Source organism: Spea bombifrons, chromosome 13, assembly GCF_027358695.1.
Source record: "Spea bombifrons isolate aSpeBom1 chromosome 13, aSpeBom1.2.pri, whole genome shotgun sequence".
Classification (NCBI taxonomy): Eukaryota; Metazoa; Chordata; class Amphibia; order Anura; family Pelobatidae; genus Spea; species Spea bombifrons.
Genome location: NC_071099.1, coordinates 22375183 through 22387660, shown reverse-complemented (window position 1 = coordinate 22387660; position 12478 = coordinate 22375183). Strand labels below are relative to the sequence as shown.

Here is a 12478-nt window from a genome sequence, read left to right as displayed (position 1 = left end):
AGGGATGAGAAAACGTTGGTAATTGTCAAAAGCCACAAAGACTTTTGGAAGAAGGCTGCAAAAATAGACTTATAACGTCTGTTACTTACTGCTAATAATACGGGCTGGCATTTTACAAAACCGCTACTTGCTGTTGGATATTCTGGATCATAAAATGTTAAATTATAAATAAAATATTTAATAGAAAATATTAAAAACTCTTTTTAGGTATATTTTTTAAAAAAAAACATACTACATTTATGTATATATTTTACAAAAAAAATTAAAATAATAAAAATAAAATAATAATAAAAAAATATATATATATGCTGTATATATGTTGTATAGAATATAAAAATATAAATACTAGCGGTAACTTTGGCGACCAGGTTTCCGACACACGAATGAATCACTTTACTTTGGCAATGAAAAGCGCAATTAACGTCTCGTACGGCTAGCTCAGATCAGCCTAATGAAAAGCGATGTTTTGTGCCAAATGTAATTTATATTTAAAAAGACTATGTCTAATTTAATTTGTTAGGGCAAATTTTCCATCTGCTTTTGGATTTTCCATAACCCCCTTAGCTCTCTGTGTAGGAATTCAGGGGAAAAAACCCAACCATATGGACACCCTCGTTGGGTCTCTGACCTGGTGATTAATAAGGGGATAACGTTGGGAGACATTTTTCCCAAATAGGTAACATTTAGGATGGGGTGATGTCTCATTATATCTCAGATTAACCATAATTGTGTGGAAATATTAGATTAATCAATAGAGCATAAAACCAAATTAGCATGATTAGATTCCAATGAATTTAGTCAATTCATGTCTTTGGAATATTGTCCATGTGCACAATGAACCAGAAATATTTCCTTAATCGGTTTGAATTTGGTCCCACTCTCATTTCATTGGGTCAGGCTAATTCTAGCTGGTTGTCATGTGATACCCATAGGAGGTGCTGATAGCTTGATGCCATAGCAGCAGATGGGCCGAATGAGGCTGATCTGCCTAGAAAGACAGGAATAGGAAAATCCCTTAGAAAAAGGGTTTCTTTAATAAATATAAAGACGAGGTATACGTCTTGTTTATAAAATGTTGTGAAAAACTGTTTTTTTGAATGGTCCAATTTTAACTCATTTAATATCTGCGGAATTTTGTGTATTTTCTGTATTTTGTTTCCTTTTGATAAATGGCCATTCAGACATATTGACAAAGAATAAACGCCCCCTGTGCAGCTGGACTGTGTCCGTAGCTGAGGAGTTAAAGGGCATTATGGGGGCCGCAGAATACTTTGTTCTGGAGGGGTCACTAAGCGCAGTAAAGTCCCAGCAATTTCCTGCAGAAGTTTTGCTAATGAGCTGCGATGCTTCAATAAATTTAATTACCCAACAAATTCTAGCACCCCGGGGCCGCGACATGTCGTAGGCTGTGATCAAAGCCTGCAGGGTACACGGCACAGTGCGAGCGTTGTGTATGCTCTGTAAACTGTAAGCTCTTTGGGTCAGTGGCATCTTTTGTTGTAGGATATACACACGGGCCTCGGTTGTTTTCTTTAAGATGATTCCAATCCGTTATCTATTATCCACATTCCGACAAGCGATCTCTAAAGTTTATATACCGTTTATTCACAGTATCGTGTATTTTTAGGTATATACAGCACCCCCCCCCCCACGTCTTTAAAATGAGGGAACGCGGATATGTTATCCTGGGTCGGGATCAATCCCATAAGTTCCGGTTTTCTTTCGCCTTCATATTTTCGCGACACTGAGATAAACTTCAAAGGGCGGCTGCGGCTGCAACCAGGAAATCCTAATCACCAGCCCTCTGGCCGTACAGATCGACTGATACCGGCTACTGGGAGCGCCTGTAGAATGTATAGGTTCCTTATCACCTTAACGGGATACAAGGACTTCTGTTTGTGTTGGGCGAGGGCGGAAACATTTTCTAAACAACCACCCGAAAATCAAGACGCTCAGGCTTATAGCGGGTTTAAAAGATGGAATTAACCTCTACCACTTCTGCTGGGAGGATGCTCCCTTTATCTACCACCCTTTCAGTGAAGAAATATTGTCGTGTGCCTACAGTTAGTGGCGCATGGGTGGAGTATGTATTTCCCCACGTAACAAAAACACACATAACACTCACTCACGCTAACACCATACACTCACACACACTAATGCCATACACTGACACAAGCACTCTTCCATATTATTATTACAACCTTTTTGTATTAAGCGCCAACATATTATGCAGCGCTGTACAATGTAAGTAGGGCAGTTAACACATATATAAAAATTATACATTAATACATACAGACACATTGGGTGTTGAGAACCCGGCCCGTGAGCTTACAATCTTCGAGGGTTCCATTTGTGAGCACTCACTCTAACATACACTTACATCTGCACACACTCAATCACTATAACACCATACACATACACACACTCACTCTGACTTACACTTACCCCTGCACACACTCAATCACTATAACACCATACACATACATACACTCACTCTCTCTCCCATTACCTGTACTGCTCTCCCTTCCTCTTCTCCTCCGTGTCTTGCCTTGCTTGGAGCCCTTGTGGTCCCTGCAGCTCACAGTCTCCATGGGGGGTGCTGCTGTCTCCCTACTACCGCGGAGCCCTGGAACATGCATTACATGATCCCGCGTGGCGTCTCGGTTACTTAGGGTTGTGTCTCTCCCAGAACCTTATATATCTATAATCACCATCGGTTCCCTATAATTTGGAACAGTGGGAGCGTATACTCAATCTCTGGTGTCTGATACAAACACGTGTTGACACAGCCAAAGTCAATTGGATTTTATCGTCCGACTTCAAAGGCCGCGGAGAATGAATGGTCGGGAGCTCCTTATCGCGCACTCCGTATGGGCAGCTAGACGCTGATATTTACTTAACCCCTTAAGGACAATGGGCGGTCCCCAAACCCATTGAAAACAATGCATTTTGAGCCCGTGCATGTATGGGCTTTGTCATTAAGGGGTTAAACACATTGATTAAGACAAAGGCTCGCTTTTTCAATTATTATATAAAGCCTGCAATGTAATATGTAACTTTTGTTTGAGAAAGAACCAGTGACCAGCGGTGAGCGTCGGGGCAGCCAGGTCCCCGGCTGTGGTGGAAATGTGTGGTTGGTTGCGTGCATGCGCAGACTTCAGATAAAAGACTGCCTTGCGCTGCGACATGAACCAATATTCCAATTTGATCCGGGGAAAGCAGTTCTTTCTTCTTTCCTCCTTCCTCTGGGTTTGTTGTTTGAAGGGATTTGGAGCAGAGCAGATTATCCTAACTTTGAACATGCGCTGCTGTGCTGGGAGTACGATGGATGCCTAGACTTTCTTCTGATGATATGTGATTGGGAAGCAGTGGGAGGAAAATGCTAGCAGCTTATCTCTGCAGAGCAGCCATACAAAAGGTGGCGGGGACGGCACAGGATAACCGCCATGCCCTGGTCTCTGCGCGCAGGCACGAGCCGCCATGTGAAAGTTGCATGCACATAAAACCGTGTGCCATACATGTTCACAGAGACGCCACGCGGTACTGGATGCTTTTTGGAATAAAGCAATAGTTTAGGAAGGGACGAGATAAAAAATGTATTTTCATTTAATGAAAGGGAATTATATATATTTATATATATATATATATATATATATATATATAGTGTAATCACCATAGCAACCAATAAATGTTGATTGGGCCTTTCCTTTGGATGGTATGGCTATAAGATCACTTTATAACTTTGCATGAGATTAGCGCTTTTCTAAATACCCCCTTATGTCCTTATGATGACCATTTATATCACTAAGTCATTCTTAGGGGCATCAGGGGAGGCAAAAGGGACACAGGGGTTTGGAAAGAAAAAAGTGAATGGCCAAACTAAATGGGGCACTTGGCAGCTATGCACTATGATTTCTCATAAGTGGGGTATAATATTAGGAGATGGGGAGATTAGGCTGGGGTAACAGCAGGAGCAGGCAGTCACCTGCCCCCGAGTAATTATACGAGGGACACGCCTCATGCACCGCTGAGGCAAGCCCTGGATCCTCCTCCTTATTGATTGGTTGCTACTGGTCACATGATGTCTGTGCAGCACCATGGGAGTTGTAGTCTAGCTTCATGCTCCATGACAGCACTACCACAGCCTACGGGACTACAAGTCCCAGGATCCTCTTGGAGGAAGCAACAAGCGGTTTCTGGAATCTGTTTACCTCAGGATCTCCTTTACGGGCTGCGGCAGCGGAGGGCCCCGGGTGTGAGGTAAACGCTGTTTTCTAATGACTGTCAATGAATGGCGACATTGTAGCCGCAGATATAAACAAAGTATCCCTGTCTGCTTCCTCAGGAGCCTCACGGCAGAGCTGGCTGGGCCTTCTCACCGTGAGGTAAGTGTATGTGTTACTGTGCATTTTAATACAGTATAAAAAGAGTTCATAGAACGTTCCAGAACTACAAATATTGTAATATGCATTCAAACTTTATTATATGAGGTGCGAGGAAGCTCTGTGTAAAATATTTAAAGAAACTGCGCCCCATTAAACTCAGGGCAAGAGGGCATATATACAGGGCCGGGGGGGGGGTCTTATATAAAATAAGAAAATATATATTATATCATAAATAAAATAATAATAATACTGCTCCTTTAAGGGTATATTTAAATGCTGGAAAGTCACCACCATGGCAGCTGGTTGGGTTTTAATTGATTAAAGGGCAACTGTCATTCAGTCAGAAGGTTTTACCTATACCTATCCATTACATACAGTATACATTACCTATACATTAACTACACCTATACGATACCTATCCATTACATACAGTATACATTACCTATATCTTAACTATACCTATCCATTACATACAGTATACATCACCTATACCTTAACTATACCTATACCATACCTGTACATTACATACAGTATACATCACCTATATCTTAACCATACCTGTACATTACATACAGTATACATCACCTATATCTTAACTATACCTATACTATACCTATACATTACATACAGTATACATCACCTATACCTTACCTATACATTATTTTTACTTATAACCATACATTGCCTATATACGTTGTGTCAGATATTTTATGATAGAAAACATGTATTCCATATATTCTGTATTTTACATGAACACAAAATGGAGTCAGAGCCATTTTATTTTACTTAATCATGTAGTGATTATTTCTTTTTATCCTTGTTCCCTCTATAATTGAGAACAAAGAAGTATTCATGTATAATGATGTTTCAGCGTATATATGATACAATTAATGTTATCTTCCATGAGAAAGTTAAGGAGTAGACACTGCATATCTTTAGAAATGTCTCTCACAGGTAAATTAAGAAATTACAACGGTGTAAATATGAGTAGAAATCCTAATTATAATGGGTAAAACCCACCGTTATGATTGGAGAATTCCAATCAAACGGTGGAGGCAATGATAATAAGCCCTGTCTTTAAAAGCTTAGGTCTTTAATAAAAAAAAGAAAAAGATCGTACCCTGAAATAGACAGACAGACCCTGACGGACTTATTCACCAAATTTACCCCAGAGAATTGGAATCTTAAGATCCTGGCACCATATCTCACTCTTAGTTACTTTGAGTTCTAACCTATATAACTTGTAGAAAGTTATATTCTTTCCCACTTCATTTCTTGCCACTGAACCTGGATTAACTTCTACAAGGACCGGTGGGACAACAGCAACAAGTGGTGGTAATTATAATTGTTTTATTATTCTGAATAGAGATGAATTTTGTCTTCTTCGTATAGAATTCCCTGTTTCTGGGAAGTAGTATATTGCATTATTGTATATGGTGTTATTGTATATGATATTATTGTAGATTGCATTATTGTATATGACGGCTTGTGAGACTGCAGCTTATAACCCGTGATAATAACAATAATGAAAAGGTATTTTTACCTATAGATGAAGTTTGACATTATTTGCATCTATTAGGAACTTCACTAATACTCTTAGACACAATTAAATTATTTTTAATTTGTTATATTAGTTGAACTAATATTAGAGAGATAGTGATATCTTTATTACTGCCCTGATTATTATCAATTTTTGGTTGCTGAGTGGGATGGAAATTAATTGTGTTTTAGACTCATAAAGTAGTAACTCATATTGATAACTATCGATGATATACTGTATTTGGATATACTGTAATTTGACATGTTTTAAGAATTTTGTGTTTTATATCATGCACTGTGTGACTCATATATATATTTTATAAATTGTATTCACATTAAATAATATTTTTGATTGACTATCGTGGCGATATCTATCTAATTTGAATTATAATTTTCGGCGATCTGAAAGGATTTAGGATCGGAGATAAAATATAGGGTCCTTAAATTTATATTGTGGATGTGGTACTACAATATTTGGTAGCGTCGTTATTTTGCGTATGTGATAAAATATAAAATATTGGTTTTACCTATTTTGTCTCATTAATATCCCTAACAGTTGCCATACTGTGTGGTGTATGTCCGCTGGCGTCTTTTGATTTTTGGGCCGCAGCGAGTAAGGTCTGGGCATGACAGGCCTTGTAGTTACCCAAACGGTCACAAGAGGATGCTCAGGGCTCGCTGCACCGCGCTGATAAGACGTCTGTTTATTGACTCGGGAAACACAATGATCGCTGTATTGATGCAAAAAAAAAAACTACTGAGAAAGAAAACATAACTTCTTTTTTTGGGGGGGCACCTAAAACTCCTTAAATGCATGGTTGAAAGTTGTTTATGTGCTGAAGGGTTGTGCTGTCAACCCCTTTGGCACTGATAAGGTTAATAACATATTTTAGTAAGTTACTATATAGATCAGGACGAGTCCTTCAAAGGGGTTCAAAAGATTGGAGGTTCTTATTGTCCTGCATCGTTATGGATTATTATTTATTGATTTATATAGCATCTTCATATTCTGTTTCGTAAATTGTGTAAAATCAGTGCAACCAACAGCTTTTTTTTGGATACTGAATTTGAAAATCCTCGAAAAGGTGTTAAAAAATACATCATGGTATAAATATTTTTATTAAGAAACAATAACTTTGACAGCAGATATGAATGAATGAGGTCGTACAGCCTGAATGGATTTGTCTAAATATCTCACACTTCACATCATATTTGTTTTCCAACTTCACCAAGCAATCTTCATTTCTCTGTACCATCTCTGCTGGAAGGCATACCTCCAACCTACTTTTTGAGTTAAAGTTTTATATGGTGACCTTTACGCTATATAATTACTCCTACAGCATGAAACCTAACACTCAGGGGTTAAACGTGTGACACTGTGCGATAACATAGTAGAAGGGATGACAATGTAACCCGTGTCAGATGTAAGACGCGTTATGTGGCCCGTCCACAAATTCCAACAGGTTTCCAAAAGAAACAGCCAGGGTTAGCGTGAGTGCGTGAGTGCGTGAGGGCGTTCACCTGTTCGCCCCCACCAGGCATCCAGACATGAAAGCTCCAGGACTATAAAGCTCGCTAAGATCTTTGCTTTGTAGATGCGCTTTGATGCTATCTGTAACGTTACCTCGTCAGACTTTTTATGTAACAGAGGCCGCGGCGACCTTTCCAGTTTCAGAATGCGGGGTAATTGCGTTTTAAAATGCCTCTAGCGGGGCACGAGTGGCAACTATCGAAATATCTTGTGATCCAGGCAGCAGTTCCAATATACATGGGCGTTTCAGGGAAAAAAATATTATTTTTAACAGTTGTTAAAATAGTAAATTATTGGGTGAAAGTGCGGTGGATACGTTCATGCAGCTCTCCCTTGTATAAATGGAGCAAAATATTTTTAGTTTGTGGATCGAAATCAGTTCTGGTGCAAGGTGGAAAATTGCGCAATCACCATAGCAACCAATGGATTTTTTTTTTAATTGAAGTCTTTTACTGTGCCTGTTGGTGGCCCGTGCAGTGAGCAGCTCTACCGTCTGTCATCATTATAGTTAAATTGCACCAAATCAGAAGAAAGTGAAATCTCAGATTACTGGGGAAGCGTATTTTTGGAATCTGCCCTGGGTGGTAACTCAGAAGGGGTCAGGAGCAGTTGGTATGATTATTAAGTACTTAGGGATCCTCAAACACTTTGCTGTTGGACATCATTCAAACAAATGACCTGTGTGCCCCCAATGCTGCTCCCCAGTTTTTACCAGCAATTATTACAAGGTCAGGGGTCTCAATCCTTGGTCCATATTGGAAATACACACTGCAGGAGCCCGCTGTGACACCAGCCCAACCATACATTAGAATGTGTTGACTACCACGTCAGCAGCTCATTAGCAGCGTGAGATCAAGCTGTGATGTCATGGGAAGAGAAAGGCTCCCAAATTGTAAAACGCATCATTCTTTTGATCTCCCCAGTAGATGGTAATTTCTGTAGAGTAATGTACAGGTCACTTGTCATCCTCCGCACACCTGTCACAGGCACAGTTTGGGGTACGGAATGCCTTTAAATGCAGGCATTGGTTCAATCAATACTAAGCATGTGGACTTCAGCAACAATATCTTTTTTTAAACTGACCTAACATGCCAAAAAAACATGATTAGGTTAAATAAATGATTTAATTACTGGTAACATTCTGAACCTCTGAATTCTGAGTTGTAATCTTAGGAATCTTTTCAATCTGACCCGTGATTGGACGGAGTCTTCTGTTTTTTACGTTTTAAGTGGCATCTTAATTCGTTTCAAAATTATCACAAGTGGGGCAATGTCATTTTAATCTAGTTTGCGGTTATGTACATTTTGTTAAGTCCCGGGGATACGTTAAGTAAATCGTTTATAGAGTGTAAGCTGTATGGGTCAGGCATCTCCCTTCCTGACTTTGCACAGTTATTATACCGCAGACCCTTGACAGGCTACATCCATGGAGATCAATATAAATTAGGATGCACAGTTGGGTATCCACAGTCCGGTTTTAGGACGCATGGATAACTAACCAATGGGATTTGTCCGTGTCACAGAGGACATTCTGCAGATAATGAACCAAATTCCCATTGGACCATCTACAGGTTTGACCCGTTGGCCACGCTACGCTTCAAAGCATCGCAGTTCTCTCTGTATCCCAATTTTATTTATTTTTTTATTTAATTTTCTTGGATTTTTTGGTATTGATCCTTGGAAGATTATGTTTGTAACAAACTATGAAACAACTGGATTCATTTTAATTACCGTCATTTCCTTATACCTCTCAGGACATTGAGCAAGTGGAGTTCAAATGATAAAAATATTTTAAATAATATTTATACCTGTGGATGTTCGCGTGGTGTAAATGATAATCTAGCATTATTTCCACTTGAAAAGTGGCAGATGTTTTGGTCCCTAATCCTTGCATTGAGTTATTTTCTTGTCTTGTGAACAGCTTTTTAACGTATCTGATGCTAATCAGATACCCATTGTCTGTACATGTGTGTATCCGCAGATTCTCACAGGATTTATTGATCTAGATAGTGCACCCGATGCGTACAAAGTTACACCGTGTGAGCTGAGTGCTCCATGAGTCCAGCAGGGGGCAGCACTTTGCTGTTATATCTGGGGAGGCCACCGTTGTGCCCAAAGAAGAGGGCAAGAGAAGCTCTGAGAGGCTTATTTGGAATATCCAGAGTCTGCAGATACTAATAATTCCTTCTGAGAAAGAGAACTGTGAGGGCCCAAAATTTCACCTCTTTCTCTAAGTTGACCGAATAAAATGTATCAACTTTGTCTAAAGACTCCATCTTCTCTTGGGCGACTGTATCTATTTCTTTAATCCTGATACAGGATTGTTAAACATCAACGCAAACAAAATAAACGTTTGCCGGCTGGGTAGTTTTGGCTGACAATACAACGGCAACTTAGTTACCCAAGTCTGTTTATGCTGAACGGTGCGTTCTGGGCTGACATGTGGATCGGCGTAAAGCCCGCAAAAAGCACCAAGACGGCGTAATAAGGCGTTAAACTCCTGGAAGTCTCCTATTTTGTTCCATGTCCCAAGACTAAAAAGTACGAGGCGACGTTCCGACCAAATGGACTTCCATAGGGCCGATCTAACAAAAACCTAAACGCCCTGCTATATGGTTGGTTTTGCAAAATGGTTCGAATGCCTTAAAAACAGGTGAAACGTTTTATACGAGAATTTTGGAAGCCTTTAATGCCACCACATTGTGTCATTTGGAGGAAGGATGAAGAAGCTACCGTTTATGTTTATATGTGTGTGTGATATAAATATGGACCCTGGTGGTCTACCCAATTGAATACAACATTGATGTGCTGTTGGGCACCCCCTATGTAGTCTGATACAATGTTTTTCCTAGAGTGGGTGGATGTTATTTTTCCCTGTAAAACGGCTGTCTCGTCATTATCCATAATTTACTGTATGCATGTGAAAGTTTCAGTCGCAGCCCCCCACGCTGGAGATTGTGAGCCCCTCACACAGGATCCCAGCCTGAATTTAGACACAATCAGGCATTCTACGTCCCTGAATGATAATTATATGTTGCTGGCAGAATCGTCCCCTAATGTTATGCAAAGCTGTTTATTGTGGATTGTCTTGTGTTTGGTTCAATCTACCCCCCCCTCCTTTTCACCACTAAGCCCCCCCCCCCCCGTTCATCTCCAAACTCCCCTTTGACATCTTAGTGGGGGAAAGTGTCCCTGAAGTGAATATTTAAAAAGTTGGCAATGACAACAGAAACTGTGTTGTAACTTTCCAGAGTATTTTTTTTCTTTCTTTTATTTTTCAATCTTTTGTCGACTCAGACTTGTCTTTTTGAGGCATCCGGCAGAACAGAGATGTCTCGATCCGTTGCCACATTTCACCGCGTTGGTGTCGTCTGATGGAATTTATTTACTCCACCCGGGGTATTGTGGCTCTGGGATATAATCCCGTAACGTGGAATGCTCTGTATTTTTCCTCTGTCCCAGTTTATCATTTTTTTTTCACAGATTCTGTCCTGAGCGCTGAACAAATAAGCCTCAGGAGAACCCCGCTGAGCGCATGCCTTTTAATAAACACAATAAAGCGTTTTTTTATTCCAGATTGACCGCACTGACCCCCTTAAACTATTCTCCATCCTCCGGGACCGCTTGGTTCTTAAAGGCAGCTGAATGGCTTGTAGAAATCCCCTCGTGACGGCACCGAGATGCCACGGACATAGAGAAGAGGGCCCTTCCCACAACAAATTGAGGAGCCCACAACTAGCGCCAGGGCCCTTACCTGCGGTAGGCTAGAGCCCATTTTTTGTGGCCCCCGTTTGGAGAGGTTTCTAGAATCAGGCAACGTTGAATGGTATACGACTTACAACAATGAAATACTGGTAATTCGCCATTTTTAACTTGACTTTTTTGTTAAAAAAGGTTTTTTTGAGTACCTATCATAAATATGCCACTAACGGTATAGGTGGAATTGGGGGATATTTATAAAGAGCATTGCTGGTGCTAAGTCTTGTGAAATTATCTTATCACCATAGAAACTGATGGAATAGGCAGCAGGAACGTCCCACTGGTTGCTATGGCAATAAAACCATCATTTGCTTTTTTTCGTGATGACAGAACTCCGTCTCACCCTTGCCAGCTCTCCCACTTTCCTCCTTTCCTGAGTTTTTGCTCTCCTTTTTAGTTATGTTTCCGTACAGATTTTACATTTTTAAAAGGTTAGTTATTCAAATAACAAAAAATAAATAAAATAGTTATTCACTGTCATAAGGAAAGCATGCGTTGCTGGGCGTATTCGGAGTGTACCGCCATCTTTGCTTCGAGGAAAAAAGGCTGAACGCTAACATGCATATAATTTTATGCAACTTATTCCTCCCGGACGCTGTCTGTGATAATGCACGAGATGCGGAAAAGTTATGCATAGACACCGGGTGAAACAAATAAAAAAAAAAACACGCCTCATGTGCTAATTCGGGGCTTTTGATGTATAGGGAGGGTAGCTTTCCCAAGAGTGATGGGAGTGCATTGGAGTGTAAAACACAAGAATCCCAGATTCAGCATCTTCACTTAATGAGATACAAACAGGGCCACCCAAATAACACTGCCCCCCCCCAATATCCTTTCTGGAATCTGTTAAAGGGGCAGTTTAATGCATATTAAGGTATTCTTTGACTATTAAAGTGCTCTGTGAGCACTGTGACTCTCCGAGTACTTTAATATACATTCTTCTGAAATAAAGAATAAATGAAGCACTTACCTGAAGTAGAAGCTGCAGTCCTGCAGCTGCCTTCCTCTTCTGTGGTTCGAGGATTCTTGACACTGATTGAGCAGCCAATCGGTGGGGGGAAAGTGCTCTCATTCAAATCAGTGCTCCCGGGGGGTCTAATAATCCATATGGGGGTTCTGTAGATTACAGAAGGGGGACACCATGAAAACTTAAAGGGGCCACACAGCTTTCATATGCATATGATGGCCGGAGTGCCCTTTTAATGATTTGACTTATTGAGGACGTTTGTTCAGTGTTACTGCTCCTCATCTGCCTTGTTGTGAA

The 12478-nt window shown here is 40.3% G+C and overlaps 1 long non-coding RNA gene across 1 annotated transcript in view; it reads left to right on the top strand.

Annotated features, from left to right (window-relative positions):
* Positions 1-4215: 4215 nt before the first annotated feature.
* The window catches only part of LOC128472096 (uncharacterized), a 71970-nt gene continuing 63707 nt past the window's right edge, over positions 4216-12478 (top strand). The window contains exons 1-2 of the long non-coding RNA XR_008346146.1: positions 4216-4260; positions 4346-4385. This is a non-coding gene — a long non-coding RNA (uncharacterized LOC128472096). The remainder of the gene's footprint in view (positions 4261-4345; positions 4386-12478) is intronic.